Source organism: Myxocyprinus asiaticus, chromosome 10, assembly GCF_019703515.2.
Source record: "Myxocyprinus asiaticus isolate MX2 ecotype Aquarium Trade chromosome 10, UBuf_Myxa_2, whole genome shotgun sequence".
In the NCBI taxonomy this organism is placed as follows: domain Eukaryota; kingdom Metazoa; phylum Chordata; class Actinopteri; order Cypriniformes; family Catostomidae; genus Myxocyprinus; species Myxocyprinus asiaticus.
Genome location: NC_059353.1, coordinates 37993989 through 38008742, shown reverse-complemented (window position 1 = coordinate 38008742; position 14754 = coordinate 37993989). Strand labels below are relative to the sequence as shown.

General features: G+C 42.0%; 1 protein-coding gene across 5 annotated transcripts in view; it reads left to right on the top strand.

Moving 5' to 3' along the window:
- The window catches only part of LOC127446925 (semaphorin-5B-like), a 258511-nt gene that overhangs the window by 43141 nt on the left and 200616 nt on the right, over window positions 1-14754 (top strand). The window lies entirely within an intron of this gene.

The window sequence follows — 14754 nt, the reverse complement described above, 5'->3', positions numbered from 1 at the left end:
ATGTTTTGTTTGTGGAACCTAAGTAAAACTCCCAAACCTGCTAAAAAAATAAAATAAAATAAAATAAAAAATATATATAAACCAGCCTTTGATGGTTTGTTGGTCTGAGCTGGTTAAGGCTGGCTCGGCCTAGCAGAGCTGGTTTTCAGATGGTTTAATCAGGCTGGAAGAGCTTAAGCTGGTTTAATCTGTTTTTTGTAGCATGGTTAGTTCTACCACACTGTTGATGGACTTAAACTTAGCTTTGTTTAACAAGAACTTCAGCCTTCATGGAGAAGCTGCATGAGGTTCCCTCCTTTTCTCTTTCTTACTCCCTTTTGTCTTTTGTTTTTGTCACCCCTCCACTTCTCGCTCTCTACTTCTCTGTCTCTGTTACCGGGACAAAGTCAGGAAGCCTTTTAAGTCAGATCCCTTTATTCTATGTCAGAAATTGAGTGTTTTGAAAAGGAGCATTCTGGTGGAGAGAAAAGGACTGAAACTTTCATTGCAGCCATTTATAGAATGGCACAGCCTGGGGCTCTTTTCTCATTCTCAAAAGAAACTGTAGGAGAGGCTGACATATTTAATTGGCTGTTTGTAAGCTAATTAAAGCTTGTATGTTGATGTGTTTGACAAATTACAAGGACTTTTATCATGTTCAACTTCTTTGAAAATACATTTTGTAAGTCTGTATGAAAGTAGCAAATTCTTTTGATGTACAAACCTTACTGAAGATGATGTCTGAATATGCATCTTTATTGTTGTGTAACTGGTAAGGGAAGATGTAGTTCATTGGCTGCTTTCCAAGATAAAAGAAGAATCCTCAAGAATTTTAGGGGGAATAATGTCCAGGTGAAAAAAGTCTCAGGATTGAAGATAAGGAATTGCCTTCAACGATGTCTGGAGCACCAATGCTACTTTCCAACTCACCATTTTCCATTATGGTCCAGCCAGTGTTCAAGCAAGGTCCCCCATGCCCCTTCTAAAAATTGCACTTCCTTTCTCCTGATGCAATATACATATTCACTCTTACTCTACACTGCACCTTCTCCCAAAGTTTATCCTACCAGTGACCTAAGCCCCACTAAATGTCATTATTTTTGCTGCTGCAAATTTGGTCTCAGTCATATTGCCTTTCTGGGAAGAAGCTTCTTTTTATTTGTTTATGGTCCACTGTGCCTGTTTAGTGAGGCCAGAAGCTGCTTGCGTTGTTTTAATTTCCACCCACCGTTGTTTGCACACATTTGGTTCAGGATGACAATGAGCCGGAAAAAAACAAGCCCTTTTACGATATGAATAGAGTAGGAACTAGAATGGGACTCCTCATCTGTAAGCTCGCTTTTAAGGGTCTGTTTCCCCCATCGGCCCAAATTAAAGACATGCCATTATGTTTAGCAAATTACTACATGGCCTTTGTGGTCCAGCCATGGTACATTAGTGTGCTTAAAGATGGTCTGGCTGTGCCCATTCACCTAACAAAGAGAGGGTTCCCCTGGCAGATCCTTGGCTGGTCACACAGAGGAGCAATTCACACCAGGCAGAGGGGGCCGTACGATAAAAAGCTCTGCCACAAGGCAGCCATCTGACAAACTTTCTTTAAAGTACTGGTTAAAGAACAGCCATTTCCTCAAATAAAAACCAATTAAGAAGTTAGATTTGACAACTGTCCAGACAGAGAAGCAGAACATCTGTGTTTAGTTGAAAATCTTTACAAAACCAGCCATGCTCAAGATGTTTTTCGTCTCTATGGAGGTGAAGAGGTGGAATTGCTTGTTTTGGTTCCGGCTTTGTGGATTTTGGAATTTAGGGGTGGGGTAATATTGTAGCTGGACTCAATTACAATGAGAAGAATTGAGGTGCCTCCCAATGGATTCTTACCACACATTGTTTTGCTGAAGATTTAAGAACTATGTGAATTAATCAAGCTCAGTGTTTTAATGACTCTCATTCCCTTGCTGTAATCGCATACATCTTAATTCAATACTGGATGTTCTTTCTTGTAAATGACAGGTTGCAACCGTTCACAGCCACACAGAATTTTCATCCTTGATGCAACCTCATAAATCAACCAAATTAAACAACGATAAAGACTGCAAGCTTTACACACTTGTTATTGTATGTCACATAGTCTGAAAATATAATATTCTTGCAAGGGATCCTAGCAGGAGAGCTTGCGAAACTATGAGGGAGCTATAGTTGACTTCTCGAAAGCTGTTTTTAATTTCTCTAAGACTGTATTCTTCTAACTTTATAGAGTCCAGCTTCCACTCTTGTTTAAATTTGCAACAGGGTGTGATGATGGGGACCAAGAGCCTGAAAATTGAGTATTGCTCTCAGGGTCATTAAGCTGTGTGGTCTGGGCCTGTTGTATCTTTTATCATCTGCTCTGGATCAGCAGCCATTAAACGGTGGCTAACTTTGTTTACTTCCCCATATCAAAAGATTAGCTGTCTACAGCTCATGAGTTCAGTTAATGCTGTTTGGGACTAGATTGGTCATGAAAATATAAATCTACTCCCCAATTTCAGTTCCTTTATCATTGTGTACACTTTTCTCTGTCTTTTTGTCTCTGTCTATCTCTCTCTTATATATTTCCATCAATCTTAATAAAGTGGACTGCTTCCATTGTTTTAGGTTGACTATTATAACAAAGGTAAAATAATTCGGCTCTAATTCAGTAGAGCGTGTGATTGTGTCTGTTACACATATTAATCCAGAAATTGGCAAAAATGGTTGTGTTCTCAGTATTTAAGGTGGTGTGAATATTTTTTTGATAATGAAATACTTTCTTTTATCCCAGCTTAATATGCAGACACAACTATAAGTAAACAATCTGTAAGTTGATTCAGCCCAGACATGTAAACTCTGGCTCTGCTGGGCTTTCGAATCATCCTGACCAGTCTGACACAGCAACATCGGCTCAACCAATAGAGTGAGTTTAGAGTAGGACTGTCTGTTTGGTTGACCAATGGAAAACATGAGGAGTGTTTGGGACACCTGTTTGAAAACAGTAAAATTCAATTCGGTGACACTAGTGCACAGAAAGCAAATATTTTACCTTTCGGCAAAGGCGATGTAACTTTGACTATGGTGATATTTATGAGCATGTTTATGAACGTCTTTTTATCAGGTTCAGTGGAGAAATCACTCAAAGGTTGTGAAATGTTTTCTGAAATTTATGTTGATTTGTGCCAAGGAAAAGGGTTGAGAAATGCATCCAGTGATTTGCTGCTGTGGGGAGGGGAGCTTGCTTTCTGGGTCATAATTCAGAAGTTAAACTCAGGAGAGCTAACTGTTTTCAGTCAGAGAAAAGATTTCAGCCTTATGGAAAATAATTAATTTACAATTCATATCTTTCCAAAAGACTTTTGCAACTGTATTATCACCGAAGCTCTTGTGCTTGCCAAACGTTTTAACACTAATAACCCCTAAAATGTTATTGTCCACTCAAGGTGCCATCCCCAAAATTCAAAAGTATGATTGCCAACGTTATAGTACTAAATCGTAGTTTGGACCTTCAGTAAAACTGATATGTCACACAGCTATTAGCATCAACACTGTACATGGTGGAGTCGCATGGCGCCATGCGAGGGTCAGACGTTTGAACGGCGAGCTCTGTGCACTTTGCTAGTTTTTAACACTTTTTGTGTCATAAACTGGTGAGATTCGATACACCCTGTTACATAACTTTTCTATGAAGACAATATGTCAAAGAATTCAAAATCCTGGGGTTCTGGAGACATTAACAGGCACTTATGTGCTCAAGCTGATACCCCTGACAGGGCCGCAGACTGGGAAATCAGTTTGGATGGTGCGGTGGGAGAGATTCAGCATCAACTGTCGAGCATGTCGGCAATGCTGGTGAAGGTCATTGCTGACTTGGAGGATCTTGCTGTAATATGTCGATCGATCACTGCCATGGAGACAAGAGAGAGTTGGTTACAAGAGTGGGGGACGTCGAGAAATGGATCGATTATCTGGAGTCATCAGAGAGGGAATTAGCTGCTAACCTGCTAATGACCAAGATGGACTTGGAGCGCATCTGGGAAAAGTTGTAAGACCTTGAGAATCGTAACCGGTGAAACAACGTCCGAATTGTTGGAATTCCTGAGAACGAAGAAGGCCGAGATATGGTGAGATTCCTAGATGGGCTCTTCTTGAGTCTGCTCGACATAACAGGCCATAAGCTGGACATCGAGCGAGCTCACAGAGTTCCGGCTTGGAGATCCGCTGAGAGAGACAGGTCCCGATCAATTCTGGCCAAATTTCTGAGATCATTCGATAAAGATCTAGTGTTACGCGAGGCGAGAACCACAGCATTTTCTTGTTCCCAGACTTTGCGAATTCGACAAGAGAGAAACGTGATCGATTCAAGGAATGCAAGAAACTCTTACATCAATGGAAGGTCGCTTTTGCACTGATGTTCTTGGCAAAACTGAGAATAGATACTAAGGATGGCCGTAAAATATTGACATGCCCACAGCAAGCGATGTCCTTTATAAAGTCAATGGAATGAGTAAGTAATCGTGTGATGCTTTTGATGCAGCCGAGTGGACTTGACTCACTGAACATTCACTCGCCTTCTTTGTTTCTTTTTGTGTTGGTTCCACCTAGCGGCTGGAGTTTGTTTTGTGGAATAACACTCCTTTGGGACAGTTTGTGGATGTATCTGCACATTCTCTGTGCTTATGCCTCCTATTGGATGGAGGTTGTTTTGGGGAATATTTCCTGCAAACATTAGAGTGATTAGGGCATTTGTTGCTCTCATGCAACAGCCAAATGGGCCTGGCTCACTGAACATTCACTTGACTGTCCGAGGAAACTGAACGCCTTTTTTGTTTCTTTTTGTGCTGGTTCCACATAGCGGCTGGAGTTTGTTTTCTGGAATAACACTCCTTCGGGACAGTATGTGGATGAATCTGCACGTTCTTTGTGCTTATGCCTCCTATTGGATGGAGTTTGTTTTGTGGAATATTTCTTGCAAATCATTAGAGTGATTAGGGCATGTGTTAAACTCATGTAACAGCTGAATGGGCCGGCTCACTGATCATTCGTTTGACTGCCCGAGGAAACTGATTGGCCTTTTTTTTTTTGCTGGTTCTGCTAGCAGCTGGAGCTTGTTTTGTGAAGGAACACACCTTCGGGGCAGTTATGTGGATGAATCTACATGTTCTTTGTGCTTATGCCTCATATTGGCTGGAGTTTGTTTTATAGATTATTTTCTGTTGTGTAATTCTGTCTCATAAAATTTGTATAGAAACACTGGACTCGAGCGATCTGATGGCAAAAGTGTTGCGGGGGCTCTCGTAGGCGTACATGGACTGTTTGAGTTTAGAGGGATGGACGCCAGTTGGCGCTGTTGTGCGCGGGAATAATGCGCACATTTTTCTTCTTTCTGTTTTTTTTTTGTTCTGGGGGAAGTTTGGGGTTTGTTTGTTGTTCTAATATTGGAATGAGGTCTTTATAATTTTGTTTTTGACACACAATCTAATTTTCTAATATGTCAAAATGTCAGATGTTAATATGAGTGGAATGTCTCTCTCCACGTGGAATGTGAATGGGTTGGGGCACCCCATAAAAAGAAGGAAGGTTATTTATTTTCTTAAACGTAAGAAATATGATATAGTGTTTCTTCAAGAAATGCATCTTTCCCTGCAGGAAGCTGAAAAATTTGGGAAGATATGGGGTGAACATGTTTTCTTTAATGGTGGCTCAAGTAAGAGCAGCGGAGTCATTACATTGATAAGTAAGCATCTACAATTCAATTGTCTCAAACAGATTAAAGATAAGAATCATTAGGAAGAGTCATTATTGTGTTAGCAGAAATTCAGGGGCAAAGGTTGATTTTGGCTAATATTTATGCACCTAACACTGATGATCAGGGCTTTTTTTATAGATCTTGATGAGATGTTGCTAGCCGCTGGCACCCCTCATGATATAATATTGGGAGGAGACTTTAATCTTTTGATGGACTCAGTCCTTTAAGGTGGTTCTTAGGGGTCGGATCATACAGTATGCCTCATTCATCAAAAAATCCAAAGCACGGGAACTCGTGGAGTTGGAAGGGAATATTAAAAGTGCCGAGGCAGAGCTGATGTGCCGAATGTCGTCTGATGGCTTCAGAGAATTGACCCGATTGAAATACAGATATAATACCATTGTGTCCCGGAAGGTGGTGTTTTGGCTATTCAGGGCAAGACAGTCATATTTTGAGTCGGGGGACAAAGCAGGGAAGCTTTTGGCTAGATATATAAAGCAGAGAGAGTCTTTTTCTACCATTCCCTCAGTGAAATCTGCTGGTGGTGAAATATTTACCTCAGCCATTGATATTAATAATGCTTTTAAAGAATTCTATCTTGATCTCTATAGTTGCACATCTTCATCTACTGATGAAGACATTAGAAACTTTGTGTAACCATTAGAACTCCCTAAATTGACGAATGAGCAAAAAAATTCTCTTGATTCTGAGATAAACTTGGAGGAGCTTGGCGAGGTAATTAAGGCCTTGCCTACAGGCAAGGCTTCGGGGCCAGATGGTTTTGCTGCTGAATTTTGCTACAGAACTGGCTCCACTTTTGTTAGAAGTTTATATGAAATCATTAAAGAATGGAAAGCTTCCGCCAACCATGACACAAGCCCGGATCAGACTGATTATTAAAAAGGACAAAGTTCTAAGCGAGTGTAAGAGTTACCGTCCAATTTCCCTGATCCAGCTAGATGTAAATATATTGTCAAAAATTCTGGCTAACCTTCTCTTATACATACAGATCGGTAGGGTTTATTCAGGGCCGCAGCTCTTCTGATAACATTAGGTGTTTCATCAAAATTATGTGGTCAGTGGCGAATGATCAGACTCCGGTCGCTGCCATCTCACTTGACACTGAAAAGGCATTTGATATGGTAGAATGGGATTATCTTTTTAAGATTTTGCAAATATATGGGTTCGGGAATACTTCTATTGGATGGATTAAATTACTTTATAGACACCCAGTAGCGGTGGTACAAACAAATTGATTAATTTCAGATTATTTTACTCTGGATAGGGTCACCCGGCAGGGTTGCCCTCTTTCCCCATTATTGTACTGTCTTGCCCTGGAACCATTAGCAGCTGCGTTAAGAAGGGAAGAGGATTTTCCAGGGGTGGTGGCAGGAGGTGTGGCGCATAAGCTTTTGCTTTAGGTAGATGATATTTTATTATTTGTCTCTGACCCCATTAGATCTATGGCTTGCCTCCATATAATTATTAATTACTTTTCTAAGTTCTCAGGATACAGAGTCAATTGATCTAAATCTGAAGCTTTGGCTCTGACAGCGTACTGCCCAGTAATGGCTTTCCTTGCTGGGTGCCTTCCAGTGGCCCAAACAGGGCATTAAATATTTGGGCATTTTATTCCAAGCAAATTTGTCTGATTTAGTTAGAGTTAATTTTGACCCCTTAATAAAAAGGTTTTCGAGTGATGTAGGCAGGTGGGCTTCATTACATTTATCTATGATTGGGAAGGTTAATGTTATTAAAATGAATTGTTTTCCAAAATTTAACTTCTTGTTACAATCTCTCCCTGTTGATGTCCTCCTCTCTTATTTCAAGCAATTTGATAGCATAGCGAAGTCCTTCATTTGGAATGGTAAATGTACCAGATTACATTTCAATAAATTACAGAGGCTGATTGACAAAGGTGGGCTAGGCCTACCCAAGATTTTGTTTTATTATTATGCATTCGGTCTCAGACATTTGGCTCATTGGTCGCTTCCACCTGAGAGTGCCCCTCCCTGGTTTTGTATTGAACAGGAAGTTCTTGCCCCTATTTTGCCATTGCAATGCCTTTCTATCAAACTAATCGGAGAAGTTAAGTCACACACCGTTATCTAGCATTTGCACTTGGTGTGGTCAAAAGTGTCCAGAGTGTTTAATTCGGACATTTATTTAAATGTTGCCTTGAGCATATTGTGTTATTATGTGTGACCACCGGGGTGTTCGTTGGGGGTCAGTGTGGGGTTGGTGAATGGGGAGGGATATTACTGGGGGTTGAATGTTAAATGTTGACTTGTTGTATACAGGTGCATCTCAATAAATTAGAATGTCGTGGAAAAGTTCATTTATTTCAGTAATTCAACTCAAATTGTGAAATTCATGTATTAAATAAATTCAATGCACACAGACTGAAGTAGTTTAAGTCTTTGGTTCTTTTAATTGTGATGATTTTGGCTCACATTTAACAAAAACCCACCAATTCACTATCTCAAAAAATTAGAATACATCATAAGACCAATAAAAAAAACATTTTTAGTGAATTGTTGGCCTTCTGGAAAGTATGTTCATTTACTGTATATGTACTCAATACTTGGTAGGGGCTCCTTTTGCTTTAATTACTGCCTCAATTCGGCGTGGCATGAAGGTGATCAGTTTGTGGCACTGCTGAGGTGGTATGGAAGCCCAGGTTTCTTTGACAGTGGCCTTCAGCTCATCTGCATTTTTTGGTCTCTTGTTTCTCATTTTCCTCTTGACAATACCCCATAGATTCTCTATGGGGTTCAGGTCTGGTGAGTTTGCTGGCCAGTCAAGCACACCAACACCATGGTCATTTAACCAACTTTTGGTGCTTTTGGCAGTGTGGGCAGGTGCCAAATCCTGCTGGAAAATGAAATCAGCATCTTTAAAAAGCTGGTCAGCAGAAGGAAGCATGAAGTGCTCCAAAATTTCTTGGTAAACGGGTGCAGTGACTTTGGTTTTCAAAAAACACAATGGACCAACACCAGCAGATGACATTGCACCCCAAATCATCACAGACTGTGGAAACTTAACACTGGACTTCAAGCAACTTGGGCTATGAGCTTCTCCACCCTTCCTCCAGACTCTAGGACCTTGGTTTCCAAATGAAATACGAAACTTGCTCTCATCTGAAAAGAGGACTTTGGAACACTGGGCAACAGTCCAGTTCTTCTTCTCCTTAGCCCAGGTAAGACGCCTCTGACGTTGTCTGTGGTCCAGGAGTGGCTTAACAAGAGCAATACGACAACTGTACCCAAATTCCTTGACATATCTGTGTGTGGTGGCTCTTGATGCCTTGACCCCAGCCTCAGTCCATTCCTTGTGAAGTTCACCCAAATTCTTGAATCGATTTTGCTTGACAATCATAAGGCTGCGGTTCTCTTGGTTGGTTGTGCATCTTTTTCTTCCACACTTTTTCCTTCCACTCAACTTTCTGTTAACATGCTTGGATACAGCACTCTGTGAACAGCCAGCTTCTTTGGCAATGAATGTTTGTGGCTTACCCTCCTTGTGAAGGGTGTCAATGATTGTCTTCTGGACAACTGTCAGATCAGCAGTCTTCCCCATTATTGTGTAGCCTAGTGAACCAAACTGAGAGACCATTTTGAAGGCTCAGGAAACCTTTGCAGGTGTTTTGAGTTGATTAGCTGATTGGCATGTCACCATATTCTAATTTTTTGAGATAGTGAATTGGTGGGTTTTTGTTAAATGTGAGCCAAAATCATCACAATTAAAAGAACCAAAGACTTAAACTACTTCAGTCTGTGTGCACTGAATTTATTTAATACACGAGTTTCACAATTTGAGTTGAATTACTGAAATAAATGAACTTTTCCACGACATTCTAATTTATTGAGATGCACCTGTATGTGTTGGGTTTTTCTTTGTTGTGCATATATGAATCAATAAAAAATGTTAATTGCAAAAAAAAAAAAAAAAAAAAAGAAAAGAAAAAAAAAACACTGTACATGGTGACTTCTAGTCTGGGGTAGCTCTCTGTTTAAAGAGGATTAGAAGGCGTACACAGGACGTGTTGTTCCTTTTAAAAACAGCTGGGTGGAATATAGTTGAATGGAACAGACCACAGGGGTCTCAAGATTTGTTTGTAAAAGTTGAATTGTTTTTAATTTGCCACACCATCTTAAAAACGTGACTCACATGGCGTGAGATGTGATGCAACGACCAAAGACGTCCATATGACGCCTATTATCAGGGATTTTGGTTTATGCTTTATGCCACTCTTGAAAGACATGGGTCAATGGTACTGTGTGGTATGTTCAGAGGTTGGTACTGCTTTTTTCCTTCCATAACTTTCATGAATTTCCATCATGGTCTGTGCTGGTTTGTTCTGGTGTGGTGCTAACAGACAGTAGCAATGCTTCACCAACAAAACTTAGCTAGTAAGGTTAGCAAACCAGCATAGTCTTTCTGGTGAAGCTGACGGAAGTTTTGGTGGTTAAGCTAGTAAAGAAACCTAAACTCCTGGACACCACCAGACCAGCATCCCTGCTGAGAAAACCAGCATAAACCAGCCTCAGCTGGTATACTTGCCTTGGTCAGGCTGGTCTGTTGACTGGTTTTAGAGGGATTTTGGGTAGTTTTCCACTGAAACAGCTGAACATCAACTTAGCAAGTTTGGGGAACAGTTAGACCACGCTAGGCCAGCTAAGAGCAGCAAGTTTAGACTGGTTGAAGATTTTTTTTTAAAGCAGGAATCCCATGCTGAGCACCAACACATGCTGGTCTCCTCAACAGGTTTATCTGCCCAATGCTACAAGTTCACAGAAAGCCTCTTTACAGTTCTTAGAAATTGAACTAGCCATCAAATACCCACACAATCCTGTTTTTCTGCTTAATGATTCAGAAGGGGGATTAGAGCAACGAGTCCTCCTTCAGCCAATTATAGACCTGGCCTCTCCTGTACACTTTGATCCTGCTTTTGGAAAATGTCCAGTGGTTTACACCTCTTTGATAAAGATGAAAAGTAGGAAGCAGCAAGAGACAATGGGCTGTATCCTGTTATTTTAGTATCCTAATGAAAATGCCACTAAAGATCCCTTTTAATGTCAGATAAGAGGCAAAGACTGGAATTTAAATAAGTGAATTATGCTCCTCATTTACAGTCCACTTCATGATTGGTGCCTCTCTCAGGTACACAACTGAAGCACAATACTTAACACTGTCCCTACATGAATTCAGTCATAGCCCTATATTCAGATTAGAAAGGGAAATTGAATATTTTCAACCTTGTTCACCTGCAGCGCTCACACTTTGTATGAAAGGAGCTCATCAAGTTATTACTTTCAGAAATTGGAATGATAATGAATTATCCCAGTGGTTGTCATGAAGCCCCGTTAGTGGAGGTGAAGAGCTCTAAAGCAGACTGCGCCTTTCCTGAATCTATTTTTATTTGGAGTTTTTTGAAGTAGTCATCCTTAGACACTGCTTACAGGCAGTACATGTCTATCTCTGTGAAGTGAGCTTGAACAGGAAAGGGAGGTAGTCTTAAAAGATTCATGATGGGATCTGAGGCCATTTGTTGAGTTGCCTTTGTTCCTGAAGTGTGGCATACACAAGCAGATATTTTGTGCATGGAGACAATGAATGCAATGCATCTGACTATATTAAGTCCTAACCAACTTAACCGCTTCCTAACCAGATGCGACGCAATACTGCAATATTCATACACTAAAATGATTATAAATGACAATAAATGCAGATGTTACAACAGTCAGATGAAAGTCTGTTTATTGAACGTACCTCATTTTCTCACTGAAGCTGCATATGGACATACTCTGCGCTGATCTGTCCATTGAGTCCATTGAGTCGTGCTGACTGATCTGGGAAGAGCTGTTTCCTTTCATGTTTTGAACATTTGCCATTTGATATTTCTCATGCGCAACAAAAACAACGAAAGCGCACAATCAGAGTGACCTCTTGCAAAGTTTAATCGCACTGTTTGGAAAATGGTCGCAAAATGCAACCATTTAGTCACAGTCTGGAGCCATGTATGCAGAGCCAGCTATAATTTAGCCATTCTTTGGCTGACTCATCTTAAAAATGCAAACACTATGATTCTGTGATGCTATCAAATCATTGCTGTCAAACATCATTTTGCCTGATGAAAACCTAATTGGTCATAATGTCACTATTAAAGTTTTGCAGATTTAATGTGAGGACACACTTAGCTGTAACTCTAGTAAAAGGTCTCATACTCTGTTCTTGTCATAAAGCTCCTTAAAATTATCTTTAGGCTCTATCTTTAATGATACTGTACTGACGATAAATACATGGAACATCTTGATCACAAATCAATCTAAATAAATAAATCAAATCAGAATTATTTTTATTTATACCATGAGTCTGTTAAATGCTTGATTCTGATTGTTTCATGGATGTTCTAAGGTGTGCGATTATTTTTTATTTAAACGTACGGCTATGAAGGTTTTGACCGCATAATGGTTCCATATCATTTCGCCCAATTTTTCAGTTATTTCAAAGAGCCCTACAGGCTACCACAACAAAATAACCAATTAAAACAAAGACATTGGTTAAAGTTAATCAGTTATGAATGTCAAACAATGTCTAAAATATCCTACATTTATTTCAGTTTCGGTTCAAAAAAGCCCTCGCACTCCCTCGTCTCACCCACAATAAGGGTGTGTTCACACTTGGCAGGTTTGGTTAGATTAAAACGAACTCTGGTGCGATTGTTCTGTTAGTGCGGTTCATTTGAACAAGTGTGAACGCTGCCATCCGAACCTTGGTGCGCACCAAACAAGCGGACTGAGACCGCTTGAACAGTGGGTCTCGGTCCGCTTCCAAAAGAACTCTGGTGCGGTTCGATTGATATATGAACGCAACATGGACCAAAGACGTCTAAACGGACCAAAAACAGGAGGTAATTTGCCTAATACTGACCTCAAGCATACCTGGTTCTTCTCATCAAAGGAGCTATGTTTGCCCATTACAGTTCGGTACAGGCGTCGGAACCGCCATCAGCTGTCCTTGCAGCATATCTTCATTTGTGTGTGCAACGGAGGAATTCCTGCTGCTGTTTTGACTCCTTTACACATTTTATTAGCTCTTCGTTTGTTCTCAGCTGGTAAAAATACCACCATATATACATATATAAATCTGACAAGCACATTTTGCCCAGCAGCCATCATTTTTTTGGATGTTCGGCAAGTTTCATTGCGAAATATACATCATAAAAGCTGTCCAATCAGGTTGTGACTTTTTCCTGATGCCTTTTGTTTCATTGTCTTTAGGTTCGGAGTTAAAAATGCCAGTGTGAACACTAAGCGAACAAACTTGTAGTTCGGTTCTCTTGGTTCTCTTGGTCCGGACCAAAAAAAGTAAATGATACATTTAGTCCTGGTTCGCTTAGCGTTCACACTGACATTTTTAACACCGAACCTAAAGATACAAACAAGAGGCATAAGGATAAGGTCACAACCTGATTGGACAGCTTTTTTTTTTTTTTTTTTTTTTTGGCCACTATTCAGGGGTCTCGGTCCGCTTGTTTGGTGCACACCAAGGTTCGGATGGCAGTGTTCAAACTTGTTCAAATGAACCGCACTAACACAGCAATCGCACCACTAACACAGCAATCGAGTTCATTTTAATCTAACCAAACTTGCCAAGTGTGAACACACCCTAAATGTATTATTTTCTTTTTTGGTCTGGACCAAGAGGACCAAGAGAACTGAACTACAAGTGTGAACACACCCTTACACACGCTCACACACATACATACATACATACATACATACATACGATCACGGTTAGCGAGCCAGTGCCCGTGCCTGCCACGGTTAGCATGCCAGTGCCCGTGCTTGCCACGGTTAGCGTGCCAGTGCCCGTGTCTGCCGTTTAGCGAGCAATTGCCCGTGCCTGCCACAGTTAGCGAGCCAGTGCCCGTGCCTGCCACGGTTAGCGAGCCAGTGTCCGTGCCTGCTACGGTTAGCGAGCCAGTGCCCGTGCCTGCCACAGTTAGCGAGCCAGTGCCCGTGCCTGCCACGGTTAGCGAGCCAGTGCCCGTGCCTGCCACAGTTAGCGAGCCAGTGTCCGTGCCTGCTACGGTTAGCGAGCCAGTGCCCGTGCCTGCCACGGTTAGTGAGCCAGTGCCTGTAGCCTCGACCTTCCCAGAGCCAGTGCCTGTCGCCTCGACCGTCCCAGAGCCAGTGCCTGTAGCCTCGACCATCCTAGAGCCAGTGCCTGTCGCCTCCACCATCCCAGAGCCAGTACCTGTAGCTTCGACCGTCCCAGAGCCAGTGCCTATAGCCTCGACCGTCCCCGTCCCCGCCACATCTTGGACCCCTACCTCTGTGCCATTTACGGAATGGGCTTGAACATCCACTGTCCCACTGCTCTTCCGGAAGTGGATAATCTTTCCTTCTTGGAATACATCCGAGCCACACTTCTCATCCATCACCCCTCAATATCGTCCATTTTCAAGGTAACGCCTTCCATGGCCCCGTCTCCACGCCTTCCATGGCCCCTGTCTCCACGACTCCCACAGCCCCTGTCTCCAAGGTAACTCCTCCCCATACAATTCCCCTAAATAATTTTTTTTTGGGGGGGGGGGCTCATCGATTCCCTGCCGCAGTCAGCGGAAGCAACCATGGTTAGCGAGCCATGCCTGCCACGGTTAGCGAGCCAGTGCCTGTAGCCTCAACCTGTAGCCTCGACCGTCCCAGAGCCAGTGCCTGTAGCCTCAACCGTCCCAGAGCCAGTGCCTGTAGCCTCGACCATCCCAGAGCCAGTGTCTGTAGCCTTGACTGTCCCCATTTCTACGCTTCCTGCTGGCCAGAAGAGAAGAAAAAGGATGACTCCTCCCCAGTCTCTGCCTGTGCTCACAACTGCAGAGGTCGATCCTCAGTCTTGGCCTGTACTCCCTTCCACGGCTCACAGCTTTGCCCCTCGAGCCTCTCACGGCTTCGCCATCCACGGCTTTGCCCCCCGAGCCTCTCACGGCTCCGCCGTCTGCGGCTTCGCCCCCA